The following is a 14,988-nucleotide window of genomic DNA, read 5'->3' on the forward strand; positions in this document are numbered from 1 at the left end:
CTCTGTTGGACTAAAATGACCCTTCCTCCCCACATGTCCATATTAGTTAAGCAACTTTTGCTGGAACTAGTTTTTCAAATGATACTTAGTGTAACTTTGAGTAGCAATACTACCTTAGAGTTAGTAAGTATCCAAGTTCACACAGCAGTGTGGAGGTAGACCTCAGTTAATTTGGGCTTTAGAGAATCTGGGTGTACCCCTATAATTGTGAGTCAGCAGAAAAATGAGTATATTTTCAGGCTCTTAGAGGAATTTGTAGAAGTGAATATTTTTTCTTTGAGACTCATCTCCACGCTGGTGCTTCTGATGGAGGAGCCCCTAATGGTAGAAGTTCTTCAACTGTGTGAGGATCCTCTAGTTTGGCAGCTGATGGCAGAGTCTGTGTCTAATCTTGCATCTTCAGCACCTAACAAAGAGTGGGCACAGTGCAGGCAGCTTGTGCAGCAAATGAATGGAAGAACAAACGACTATATGGAGACTGGTTTAGGGTGTGACAGGGCCATGCCACACTCACTGCGGAGGGGGCAGGGAAAGGCAATAAGACAAATTCTCTTCAAGAAACATGAAAGAGGTTGCACTGGCATTTTTTCACATTCCTGGCAGCAGACAGGGGTCAAGGCACTTGACTCAGGCAGGCTCGATTATAAGTTTTCCTTGGCCTGTGACGCAAACTTTGGGAAAGGTGCTTGCCTTTTCACCCTGGAGTTGCTAAATGAAAAGACGTGACTTCTGGGTGGCTATGCCTGCTGGCTGCCTGGAGAAAGAAGTGGGTAGTAGGTAAAATGTAGCTAATACACAAAGTGAGGGATGGAGAGTTGGTAGTGGAGAGACATGGCACTTGAACTTTGGACCCAGCTGTTCTTAAAGTCCTGGTGCTTCAGGAGGAGCTGGTTAGGTGGTTTAACAATCTTTTGATTCAGCTATTTGATCTGAGTTTCTGTCACCTGCAACAGAAATCAGCTCTAGACAATTACTTTGCATTTTTGATGATTAAGTCATGAACATACATTGCTTTTATAAGATAAGAAAAAAAAACCTGACAAAAGTGAACACACATGTACCCACAGACTGATACTTAGGTCAAGGACTTCATTTCTCCGATTTCTGTGATAAGCACAGTGCTCTCAGGGGTCATTCTCACTTGGTTTTATTACCCAGCTGTGTAAATTCCAGTCTGGGGAGTAGGCAAGAATCAGACAGCTGCTGCTGAATGCTGCTATATCTTTGTAGAGAGATGGTGGCCAATTTTCAGTAAAATCCAAAGTGAACAAAGTTGGGGACAAACAAACCAGGAAGCCGCCATCTAGAATCTTCTTCCTTTGGATAGGAAAGCTTCCTGACTCTATGGCCTTAGTAAACTTAGCTTTGGAAACTTACCACTTATGACAGCACTTGCCTTTTAATTTTCTTAATGAAGTCTTTTGAGGAATAGAAGTTTTAAACTTGATCAAACCCAGTTTATCAACTTTTTTTCTTTATGATTAATGCTTTTGTGTCCTGCGAAATCTTTGCTTCCCTAGGGTCAAGATTTTTCTCCATGGTTATCTTCAGATATTTCATTGTAAGTTTCTACATTTAGGATTCTGATCCACTTCAAGTTAATTTTTTGGTATGATGTGATGTAAGAGTTTGGTTTATTATTATTTTTTCCATATGGATATCCATTAGTTCCAGGACCATTTGTTGAAAACACTTGTCTTTTCTCTCATTGAATTACCCTGCCAACTTGATTGAAATTTTATTTCTGGATTCTATTCTAATCTATCATTCTATATGCCTACCCTAATAATAATAGCATGTTTTCTTCATCACTCTGAGTCTAGAAATTAGGTAGTGCATGTTCTCCAACTTTGTGCCTCTTCTTCAAAATTTCTTTGGTTCTTAGAGGTCTTTTGCATTTCTGTATAAACTTTAGAATCACCTTGTCAATTTCTTTTTTTTTAATTTAAATTTTTATTTATTTATGATAGTCACACAGAGAGAAAGAGAGAGGCAGAGACATAGGCAGAGGGAGAAGCAGGCTCCATGCACCGGGAGCCCGATGTGGGATTCGATCCTGGGTCTCCAGGATTGCGCCCTGGGCCAAAGGCAGGCGCTAAACCGCTGCGCCACCCAGGGATCCCCACCTTGTCAATTTCTACCAAAAAAGTTTGCTTTTTAAAAAATTCAGATTGCAGTGAATCTAGGATCAATTTGGGAAGACATGACATCTTAATAATATTGAGTCTTTTGACCCATGAGCATGGTGTTTCTCTTCATTTATTTAGATCTTTCATTTCTTTCAGCAATATTGCATAGTTTTCAGTGTACTTACACACATTTTGTTAAATTTACCCATTGGTATCTTATACCTTTGTTACAATGGTTAAGTGGTATTTTAAAATTCAAATTCTCAGTTATTCATTGCTATTTGTAGATTTGATTTTTGAATATTTATCTCATATCCTGCAACATTGCTAAAGTTACTAATTAGCTCTGGAAAATTTTAAGGTAGATTTCTTAGGATTTTCCATATACATGAACATGTCATCTGTGAATAAAGATTATTTCTTCTGTTCTAATCTGTATACTTCCTCATTATTTTTCTTTCTTGATTGCACTAGTTTGGAATTCTAGCGTAATGATTAATAGAAAAAGTGAGAATGGACATCTTTATTTTGTTTTTGATATTTGAGAGAAAGCATTCAGTCTTTCACCATTGAGTATGACGTTAGCTATATGTTTTTCATAGATGTGCTTTATCAGGTTGAGGAAGTTTTCCTCTATTCCTAGCTTTTTATTTGTGTGGGTATTAAAATCATCTATGGGTATTAAATTTTGTCAGATGCTTTTTCTGTATCTGTTGAGACGATCAGATAGTTTTCTCTAATTCTGTTAACATGCTAAATTACATTGTTTGACTTTTGAATGTTAAAACAATTTTGTATTTCTAAGATGAGCTCCACTGGTCATAGTGTGTTATCTTTTTAAACTGTTATTGAATTAAATTTGCTAATATTTTATTAAGAATTTTTACCCTGGGGTAGAGCATCATGAATTTGAGCCCCATATTGGGGACAGAGATTACTTAAAAAAATTTTTTTTTACATTTATGTTCATGAGGGCTATTGGTCTATAGCTTAAATTTTATTTTTTTTTTTTTAAGATTTATTTATTTGAGAGAGACAGAGCATGAGTGATGTGGAAAGCCAGAGGGAGAGGGAGAAGCAGGCTCAGCAGGGAGCCTGACTCAGGACTGGTTACCAGAACCCTGAGATCATGACCTGAGCTGAAGGCAGACACTTCACTGATTGAGCCACCCAGGGTCCCCTATAGCTTAATTTACTATCTTTTTCTGTTTTTGATATCAAGATGATGTTGACCTCATAAAGTGAGATGGGAATTAATTTTTTCCCTCCATTTTTTTTCCTGAAAGAGTTTCTATAGGATTAACATTATTCCTTTCTTAAATCTTTGAAAGAACTCACCATTTGACCTGGAGTTTTCATTATGGGAAGGATTTTATTTATGAATTGCTTCTCTTTTATGTAGATGTTTTCATATTTTCTATTTTTCTTGTGTCATTTTTATAATCTGTAACTCTTGAAAAAATTTTCCCTTTCAACTAAGTAGTCAAATTAATTGACACATAGTTGTTTGTAATATCTCTTTACTATTTTTAAAATGTCTTTAGGATCTGTAGTGATGTCACCTCTTTCATCTGTCATGATATTAGTAATTCTCTCTACCTCTGGAATTGCCTTATTAGAGTGAATGATGTGGGAAGATACAAGTTGGAAGTGGCAGACACAGGGCAATTGCAAGCATGGAGGAGTACAGTTATTGGTAGCAACCAGGAATACAGCTATGGGAGTGGGTAGCTAAGGTTTGGTTGAAAACAAAGTCATTTCAGAAGAGGATGTCAAGTTGCTAAGAGGCCAGAGTATTGGAAGGAAATCTGAGAATGATGGTGGGAGGAGTAGATGGGAAAAAGACTGAGCCTAGTGTGAGAGGAGCCCCTGGCCAGTATATTCTGGCATAAGAGTCAAAGGAACTGGGCAAGGAATGGGGATCTTATAGAAGGACTGGTGAACAATCCTTGGAAATGATAATGAAAAGTGAGGAAGACTCTTCCCCTCTCCAAGGCCCAGGAGGAAAGCTTCAGGGGAGGCCCTGTTCTCAGGGGAGAGCCAGGTATCCACCACTGCAGAAGTGTGAACCAGTTATTCAGAGAAGAGGTGAGGATCTAGGGTTGATGGCTGAGGGTAGCTGAGTCCCAGGGGACACAGGGAAAGAATTGAGGATGGGAGTGTGAAAGAAGGGAATGTACGATCTACAGGAGGATGGGAATCTGGGTTCTTAGGAGTGATCTGGGGTCTTGGCTCTGTGCAGTCGAGGCCAGGAAGGATGGTGGGTTGGAGGGATCCACCCTGCTGGCACTGTGCTGGGGGAGCATGTAAATGTTGAGGGGAGCTAGCTCTTGGGCCTTCCTGCTGGTGGTGGAGTTAATGAACGTTTGAGTGCCAGACACCATGCAATGAGAGATTTTCCCTTCATCTCCACATTTGTTTCGAGCTTTAACAGATTCACAAAGTGAAACTGTGGTTGGTTTTCTGAAGCTAGTACCCCAGGGCCCATTGAGGACCCACAACAACCTGAGACTGTCCCAGTGAATTAGTCAAATATCCTGGTGCTTTGTGACACACAGAGCCTTCAGCTGCCTCAACCACAGAAAGCCCCTAACTCCAGTTCCCTAGCTCATCTTCCCCAGCTTTTGGATGTTCTGGCACTTCTTTCTGGTACATAATTTTTTTTATAGGGATGTGATCTGCTGGTGTTTTATTTGCTCTACTGTTCTCCTTTCAGGAAGGCTCAGTGAGTTTCTAACAATTTGACCTGTATCTTCAGTAGTCTATTTTCTTCTCTAACCCCCTGGGCCTTGCACTACTTGCTGAAGTTAAATGCTGTCCTCCTTGTTTCTCTTATTTGCTTTCTGTCACAGACATTAAAAAAAAATATGTATTTGTCTTCATTTTCTCTTTGAGATCTCCAGAGAGAAAAATAGGAAATTTTTTTTTAGAAAAATAGGAAATTAATGAGGTCTGAGTGTGCTCAAAAATGTCCACTGGTAACACACATCAATGGCCATTCTCACCTTCTTGCATCAGAACATCTCACTCAGGAGATGGTCTCCTGCCAGGCCAGCACCCACTGGAGGCCTGGTCTCTAGCTGGTACTGACTTGTCTCACTCTTCTGTAGTTTATCTTGTCTGTCTGCACCTTCCCTTCCTGTCCCATAAATAACAAGTCCACAAATAGATATGTGTTTCTGCAGGACATAGGCCCCATCCCTTCTCTTCCCATAATGACTGCATCATCCTGAAACTCAGTGTTTTACACTAATTCCTGGTGTTCCTCCCTTAAGTTGATCCAGAATTTCCTAGCTCCTTGGTCCAGTGGTCCCAGTCTTACAAGAGTGGTTCCTCCAACAGTTCTCACTATAGACATTTTATTTTATTTTATTTTATTTTATCTTATTATTTTATTTATTCATTCATGAGAAACACAGAGGCATAGGCAGAGAAAGAAGCAGGCTCTCTGTGGGGACCCTGATGCGGGACTTCATCCCAGGACTCTGGGATCATGACCTGAGCTGAAGGTAGATGCTCAACCACTGAGCTACCCAGATGCCCCCTCACTATAGACCTTAGATTTAGGTTTTAAAAGGCACCTCTCAAGAGTTTCCCAGATCTCCACTACTTCTGGGGAAGTCTTCCAACCCTCTCTCTCTGATCTTACCTCACTTTTTTTTTTGTGTGTGTTTGTGTATTCACAGTTTTTATTTATAAAAAAAAATTTACAGCACTTGTGAAGAGCCAGCAGAAGACATCAGACACACTCATTCTTACCAGCTTTGTTAAGTTTAGAGGGTTATCCATGACACTTTGCCAGGTGATGCTCACATGGCAGCCCTGACACCTGAACTGGTTAGATTGTCTTTCTTCCTCTCTTCAAAGAAAGCATTTTGATGAGCTACTGATCTACCTACTTTTCAAGTCACTTGAATACTGAAAATACTATAACATCTGGATCTACATGTTGGCCATATAATGATGTGTTCTGACCCTTTTCTGTATTTTTTTTGTATGTGTGAATGTTACAAAACAGGTCACTTAATACTGTTAGTTAAAGCTAAGTGGAAAACCTCAATTTTTAAAAATACTGTACCCAGAACCTGTGACTTCTTCACTGAACTGTCTCCTCCTCTATATTTTATGAGGTTTATCCTATCCTATTGGAGCTTAAGATGAAGCAAATAAACATAATGTAGAAAGAGAGAGAGACTAAGAGAAGTATGAAAAGCACAATTAAATCTTTTACAAGAAAGAAAATATAAAAGTTAGCCTTTGCCCCCCTGACTTAAGAGTGAGAGGCACAGTAGGGAAAGGCATTGAGAGAAAAGATAAAAATAAGTATAAAATAATGTATGTTGGTCCATGCAGTATGAGCTAGGTTTGGAAGACTTTATAATGTGGTAAGGAAAATGAACTAGAATATGGAGGACAAGATGTCACAATTTTTTTCATGCAACTTTTAAAACATTTTGGAAATCCAAGTTTTTGTGGAAGATGGCATTGGAATCTTGTCTCTATGAAGTTACTACTAAGAAGCTAATTGGACTCTCCACTTAGCTTTATTTCTAAGTGAAATTATTGTTGCTTATGCGAAACTCCTAATCCCAAGTGGTAGCACAAGTGCAGCCTGATTGGGTATGACTGCCCCAAGGCTTTGGGGTGAGCCAGAGGACCAAAGTTTCACAAATCCATATTTATTGTAACTTTCAGAGGAGCAATCCCAGATACTGAATAGTCACTCTTCAGCTCCATTAAATAAGACATAGCAAGGGGAAAGACACATCTTGCAAAATGGCTTTCCAGTTCAAGTTGAACTATATTATTATTATACTGTGGCACAGAGGCAGCTTGTGGGCACTTCTTGTTAAAATAGCACAATGTAAAATAAAATAAAATAAAATAAAATAAAATAAAATAAAATAGCACAATGTATCAACTTCTGACAAAACTCTTAGGATAGCCTTCAGCACCAACCTAAGATGACTACTTTCCTACAACTAAAGTTGAGTCTTACCAGAATAACAAAAGCACATATGAGGTACAACCCATCACAGCTTCTTTCTCATATCCATCTTGTAGGTACGAGGTTTCACCTTTAAACTACACTTCTGTAACTTTAAAAGATAGTTAGCATTTTCTATCATATTAAATTAGCAACAGAAAATATTATGCTTAACCTATAAAGTTCTACTCCAGTTTGCTCCCTAGAATTTATATACATACTTTTATTTCTAATGTGCAAGAAAAAAATCTTATTCGATATTTGGTAACAGAGCAGTAAAAGATACTATACACATATGGCATATATTTACAAAATACACTTCAAAAAGAAGCCAACACACTTTAGCAAAAGTCTAAGCTTGCAAAAAAAAAAAAAAAGTCTAGCTTGCATAGATTAAAAAGAAAAAAAAAGAATTATGAATACAATTTTTGTTAAAATAGAAAATGGGGAATGAAAGTTGCAGAATGGATATGAAGAGAGATCTTTTCCAAACTTTTATTTGTGCACATTCAATTGAAAAAGATAACTTTTACAGGTTCTTTGGTGCCCATATTCAGCATACAAAAATGTAAAAGACTATTCACAAATAAAACACATTAGCTCAAACTGGGAAAAAATAATGACACTAATGAAACAGTTTAAGGTAGTGCACTCTGTGACAGCTCTGCTTACGGGGACATGAGAATTACTGCGAAAATAAATAGAATGTCCTTTTGTAAAAGCAGCAACGTCATGTCTTGTAAACTTCCTTTTTATATTACAGCAAGGTTTGAAGTAAAACCCAGAGGGCCTGGAGCTCACACTGCAGCCATGAATGAATATGAGTCTATTTCCTCAATTACTGTTGGTCCAGTTTTCCTTTTGTTTTGGGTCCAATGTGCAGCAGGTTTTAAAAGGTGCTCGGTTTGGTTCTAACTAGTTGAGTGATGGATTATACAATTTCTTTCCTGCTTTCAAACACAAATGGGTAGATCTGTTCCACAGCGGTAGCAACAGCCTTTACCTTGGGCCCACAAAATACCTGTTACTGTGATACTCCCTGTTGAAAAAACCTGTAATGCAGCTCTTAGAGATTTTATCGGATAGCACACAGCAGGATGAAGTTCAGGTTCGTAACTGGCATGAGGTCTATTGTTCTTTGTGAATTCTGGCAAACGGATTTCAAACGGCATGTTACACACTGCCAAAATGTTAACGACCTTAAAATCTGTAAATATTACCTGAAAACCTAATTCCTGCAGGCTGCGAGCTAAGTCTGGCACCAAATTTAGCTTCTTCTTCACTTGTTTCTCAGTGCAAATAATTTTTCCTGAGGACCAAATTGTAGCTGTAATTCTAGGTTTTCTAAGCTTCATTAATACTTTTCCAACATCACGTTTATAAATTACATTTGCTCCCTCCAAAGCAATCTTCCTTAAGTTCAAATGGCATCTTGTTCTAAAAACACAGACTACATTTGTAATTAGAATGTCCAATGCAACATCACTGTCTGCATCCATTGGGGTAGTTTAACAACCTGGCTCCCCACCACGAAGATCACATCCGTGGGAAGAGGGGGCGGCGGCAGAGAACGCGGCGGCCTCGCTGGTGCGGGTTCCGTGGACGGGAGGAGAAGCTGGAGGACAGGGGTGAGGATGAGGCGAGCGCGTTCCCCGGTCTACATGGAACTGCCGCCCCGGCCGTTGCTAGGAGCCCCCGAGGATCAGCTGGGCTCGGTCTTTCGTGCCTTGTCGTTCAGGGTACTGGGCTGCCGCTTCTTCCCCAAGACAGTCTTACCTCACTTCTTATGTTAGATCTCACCGGGTGCAAGTCACTCTTTCTGATCTAGTAACATGTAAAACATTTCTCCCCATTTCCATCATCTTCATTATATGTTAACCCATCCGATCTCCTGAGGTCTCAACTTTCCTTCAAAGGAAATCTGTCTCTTTCTATAGTTTAATTGGCCTTTATTTTTGTTTTCATTCTTCCTCCATTCGTGTCCCGAGTGTAAGAATGAAGCATGTTTTTCGAACTGCTCTACTTCTTCCTTGATTTCTTCAGAAAAACCTGATCCTTAAAGTCAGAAGATTCCATACACACTACTTTTATATTACCTTCTTATTTGATTTTGTAATAATTTCATTGAACTATTTTTTTTTAAGATTTTATTAATTTATTCATGAGAGACACACAGAGAGGCAGAGACATAGGCAGAGGGAGAAGCAGGTTCCTTTAAAGGGAGCCGGATGTGGGACTCAATCCCCAACTGGGATCACACCCTGAGCCAAAGCCAGATGCTCAGCCGCTGAGCCACCGAGGCATCCCATCGTTGAACTATTTTTCTATCTAATGCAAGAAGATGCCATATTGTCTTTAAAATAAGGTTGCTTATTTCTCTTGATTCTTTCACTAAGAAACTTTGTCACTCTACAATGAGACTCACAGTTTGGGTCTCTGAATCTCCAAGCCATACTGGGGATTAATGTCAACACATCAGAGCCAACTTGGGACCACATAGAGCCTCTTGGGCTGTGGCAATGCCATAGAAGCTAAGTTTGGCGCTTTCGCAATCTAGTCTTTTGGCACCAAGGGTAATTTGAAACAGTCTAAGAGAACCAAATGCAGAGCAGCTGTACTTGCCTGTGTGTGCTTGGTGCAACAACTTAAAGCTGAAACCACACAGATGTTCTACAATGATATGTGACTTAGCCATGTCAGTGCATGTGGGGAAATGAGGACCCCAGGCTCTGTGGCTTTGGTATAAACTGGCACAATCATTCTGGAGAGCAAAGTTACAGTAGTTGGTGAAATTAAGTGTTCATGTGCCCTTCAACATGGTAGCTGCTTTCCAGAGAAATTCTCATGTAAGGAAACATTGAAGCATTGTTCCTGGTGAGGAGTTGGAAGCAACCAAGAATCCTCCATTAAGGGGATGGATAAGTCAAGTGCAGCCCAAGAAATACTATACTGCCACTAGATGCTACATGCTAAAATGAGATGATTAATAGCAACTTCAAAACATAGGGTTGATGAAAAGAAAAAAAAGAGAATGAGCTTCTTGCACAATGCTATCTATGCAACTTAAAATAGTATACATGAATCTCACTTCATCATTTAGAAGCATATTTATATTTCTGAGGAATATACCAAATACTGTAGAATTGATTTGTTTTGGGGAGGAGGTAGTGAGAACAGAAATCAGAGACTGTAATAAAGGTGTCTTTTTTCTTTTATTTTTTTTTTTAAGATTTTATTTATTCATGAGAGACACAGAGAGAGAGAGACAGAGACAGGTAGAGATAAAGGTAGGCTCCATACAGGGAGCCTGATGTGGGACTCTATCCCAGGACCCTGGGATCACGCCCTAAGCCTAAGGCAGATGCTCAACCATTGAGCCAGCCAGGCGTCCTGCATTTCTTTTTATTCTGATGTTTTGACATTGGGGCCTTGCTGACCCCAGGATGAGCTAATTGCTTGAGAGAGCAAACAACTCACCAGTGAGTTTACCTTTCCTATGCAAATCAACCAATCCAGAACCCACACTACAGATCATCTCCTTTTACTGGCTCTTACAGCATTCTTCCATTCAGGGCTACCATCCACTTGCCCTAATCACACAGGGGCTAGGTCCCAGACAACTAGGGAGTTTCCCTATTCCCCAGAGCCCACAGCAGTTCTTCAAACTAGTCAGTCCTAAGCCTGCTTACTGACCTTGCCTTGCTTTCCCATGAAAACCACAATGAAGGCTCTTGTTCAGGTTGTCCCCTGCTTCCTCTGCGTCCTGTGTGGCCCATTTCGTCAATTTCCTCATTTTTCACGTTCACACGCCCAAGAGCAGCAAAGGTGTCCCTTAAAACTCTGGTGCTTTCTGTGTGGCCCTGTGCAGCATGGCGTACCTCCCGTTTTTAAGGATCTATGAGTACAAAGCTTTCCTTCATGATAGTTCCATGTCTGTTTATCTGACCATATCTGATTAAAATAAACCTCAGGTAAATTTTAAAACAAGATGAATAAAACAAATAGAGAGGGATCTTGCTCTGACCGTTGTGAAAATGGGTCATGTAAAGAAAAACATCTTGCATCTCCTGAACCATCACATTACCTTAATACCTCATTCTAGGGATGCTTGGGTGGCTTAGCAGTTGAGCGTCTGCCTTTGTCTCAGGGCATGATCCTGGGATCCTGGGATCGAGTCCCACATTGGGCTCCCTGCGTGAAGCCTGCTTCTCCCTCTGCCTATGTCTCTGCCTCTCTCTGTGTGTGTCTCTCATGAATAAATAAATAAAATCTTTAAAAAAATACTTCATTCTAAATTTGTGTTTTTTCCACATCAAGCAATTCTCAGGTTCTCCAGATGACAGGTGAGTATCCTATAATTCATCTCAGTTCTGACACCATCAACCTGGAAATAGCGCCGGATCCTACAGGTTAGCGCTCAGTCCCCCAAGACTGTCCCTTGCCCACTCCCCAACTTCAGACAACAATTGTAAATCTCTGTTGTCGTTTATGCTTCTGACTGACTTGCTGTGAATGGGAAGTTCCCACAATTCCCCCCTTGGTTTCCATTAATTTACTAGAGCAGCTCATAGAACTCAGGAAAACATGTTACTCTCTAGATTACCAATTTATTACTAAAAGATGTAAGTCAGGAACAGTCAGATGGAAGGGATGCCTAAGGCAAGGTATGAGAGAAGGGGTGCTTTCATGCCCTCTCTGGGCCCCACTCTCCCAGCACCTCCACATGTTCACCAACTGGGAAGCTCTCTGAACTCAGTCCTTTTGGGTTTTTATGGATACTTCATTACAGAGCTGTGATTGGTCAAATCATTGACATTAGGGTTAACTTGACCTCTAATCCCTGTTCCTTCCCTGGAGGTTGGGGGTCAGAGCTGAAAGTACCCATCCCCTAATCATGTGGTTGGTCTTCCTACCAACCAGCCCCCTTCTTTAGGGAAAAGTCACCTTATTAACATAAACTCTGGTGTGGTTGAAAGGGCTTATTTTGAATAACAAAGGATGCTTATCATTTGGGAATTTCCAAGGGTTTTAGCTCTGTGCCAAGGGAGGGGACAAAGACCAAATATATATTTCTTATTATAAAATGCGATATCACAAATCATTAACTGAGAAAGATGATTAGCTCAAACTTCTACACCTAAGAACAAAAGGAGAATACCACTACCAAAGAAACCCCCAAACGCAGGTCTAACTCCATTGAAGCAGATTGTCCAGAGATCACTAGGTAAACCAGTGGTTCTAGTTATGTTCCCAGAACACTATGGTTGGGTTGAATTCTTCTTGCAAGGTTCCTCAGAGTCTTTGGTATAGTGGGGATCGCCAGAAGGGCCACATAATATGAGGCATTTCTGAAAAAAAAATATGAGGAATTTCTGAAACTTACTTTATTGGAAGGCTTTATTTTTGTGTAAATCTAGTGTTCTGCGAATCCCAGTTTGAAGACCAGTGTGTGAGAGGAGGGTACACTGATGCATGAAATGAACTCACACTTCAGGGACTTCAGGAAGTCATCTGGCCAATGCTCAACTTCATAAAGGGAAGTGTTGTAACACATACCATGATGCAACTCAAGATACATAGAAAACTGGAAAGATCAAACTAGGACCTCGGTCTTCCATCATGCTGGAAGGATAGCATTCGATCACATGATAGCATTCTAGTCTCTTTTCTCTAAGTGCTTAAGTAAGCATTGTGAAAACTGTATTAACTATACTCTATTGACTCTAGTATATGTTCAGTAGCATTGCATTTTATGGTGTATTTTGTGACAAAATTTCTGATTTTTTGATACAATAAATACAGACTTGTTAACTTATATGGTTGTAAGTTTACCTGTCTTTATACAGATTTCCTAAGCTATAGGTTTGATCCAAGTTAAATATTTACCTTTATGGACACTCTTCTGTTTGTTATTTCTCTATTGATAATGATCCCCAAATCATATTTTGCAGGTTAACTTTCTATTTTTCTTCATTCCTATATGTTTGGGATAATCCTAAAAGACAAGAAGACTTACATTGAAATATTAGTCCTATCTGCTGCAGTAACTCACTGTTTTCTTAAGTTTGAAGGGAAAGAAGAAATTATCAGGGAAATCCCATATGAGTGTCAAAATCAGTGGTGTTAATACATGTCAAGTGCTTGGAACAGTACTTAGCACAAAGTGAACACTATATGAAAATGTTTGCTTACATGGAGGAAAAAAAAAATAAAAAAAAAAACCAAGTCAAATGATCTAGGCTCCACTAAATACAAATTCCAGAGAAGATGCTGAAAGAACAGACAGTTTTCTCCTTTTTAGAGTAAAGAAAGAAGTAAGAATCATTTGATGCTAGTTTATTATTATTTTTTTAACCAAGGAAAAACTCCCAACAATCCCAAAGCTTTAAATAAAATGAGTTTCCTTGAACAAGACTGGTTATTACTTGGACAGAAAAATCAAATGGTTTTCATTATTCATCGCCAGCGAAACCACATGATTCAAAGGTATAAATATTGCCTATTAATAGTGAGTTGCTGGCTGGCTCTCTTATGTTGAAGACGTTGGCTCAGCCAGATTTACAAACCACATCTTCTTCCAAAGGAGTTACATTATTTTTCCCATTTGTCTGGATTGCCATTGGGTGGGGAGCTTCTGGAATTTACCTTATAAATCTTGTAAGCTAAATCCTATATATCTTCTTCAGTGAATTCTAGCTCAAGACTCCTCAGTTTTTGACTCGAGGGTGTTTACATGACTACTGATTGAGAGGGAAGAAAACTCCAGGGGTCATGTTCTGTACAAACATAAGATTTGTGAAATGTTGAAAAACTGGACCAGAAATATAAAAATCATCATGTAAATCAGCTATTTCTGTTATTTTCACTTTCACCTGGGAACTTTGTCACCATAAGACTTTTGATGACGTTTTAATAAATAGATTTTGGGAGATTGGGAAGCAAGGTTTGATGAATATTTTATTCTGTACCCAAAAAGGCATTTTTGAACCACCAATTCTTTCTGTGAGAACAAAATTCTGCTTTACTAAAGGAAACATATTTCAAAGAGAATAATTTAGGGATTCCAGGGACCTCAGAAACCATCAAAAGAGGCAAAACAAAGTTGTATAGTGACCACAAAGCCCTGCATTGTCTTGGAGAGAAAACAGCAAATGAATTTGATGATGAAAATTAATTTTAATATGTCAAGTACCTCTGTGTGTCTTATTTTTTTTCAAGTTTAATGTTTTATGGAGCTAGTCCTGCAAAAAATGCCTTTCTTATGTGCAGATTTAGAAAGCCTTTAAGGAGAGAGATGTTTTCTGACCCACAAATCTAGGTCCAAAATTTCTCATACAATACCAAATGTGCTTTGTAATTTAAAGAAATTTCTGGAATCTGGACAATTTGGAGATAAGAAGGTAAGGAATTTGGTAGTTCTTCTTGAATATAAATGAAATATAGCCTTAAAAATAAGGATTCTCAATCTTTTTGGAGATGGTATGCCCAATTGGTTGATTTGTTACCTCTGTCTCATGCCATGCCACTTAAATCCTTCACTGAAATGCTCTCTGATACTTTTCAAGTTTGGTTGGTTTGGATAGTCCCCCTTGATGGGCCATTATAAAGCTTAATTGCAATTCTTGGTTATATCCTGAGTAGTTCCCAAGATTAAACCTAGGACTGAACTATTTAAAAATCAAGACTTTCCCTACTTATTCATGTTGGGGACCTGATTGTGGGTATTATGCATCTTCATTAACAAAACTATTTCAACTGAAATTCAAGTGAAGAGTTGTCCTGTCTGAACATTTCTGCTACGATAGAGACTTTTCCCTTCCTTCAAAATCTTGTGGTACTATTTTAAATTTTAATAGCAACAATATGTTTGTA

General features: G+C 39.1%; 1 pseudogene; it reads right to left on the minus strand.

Annotated features, from left to right (window-relative positions):
* Positions 1-8,047: 8,047 nt before the first annotated feature.
* LOC121492078 lies at positions 8,048-8,673 on the minus strand (annotated as a pseudogene).
* Between the last annotated feature and the right edge of the window lie 6,315 nt (positions 8,674-14,988).

This window comes from Vulpes lagopus, chromosome 5 (genome assembly GCF_018345385.1).
Source record: "Vulpes lagopus strain Blue_001 chromosome 5, ASM1834538v1, whole genome shotgun sequence".
Classification (NCBI taxonomy): domain Eukaryota; kingdom Metazoa; phylum Chordata; class Mammalia; order Carnivora; family Canidae; genus Vulpes; species Vulpes lagopus.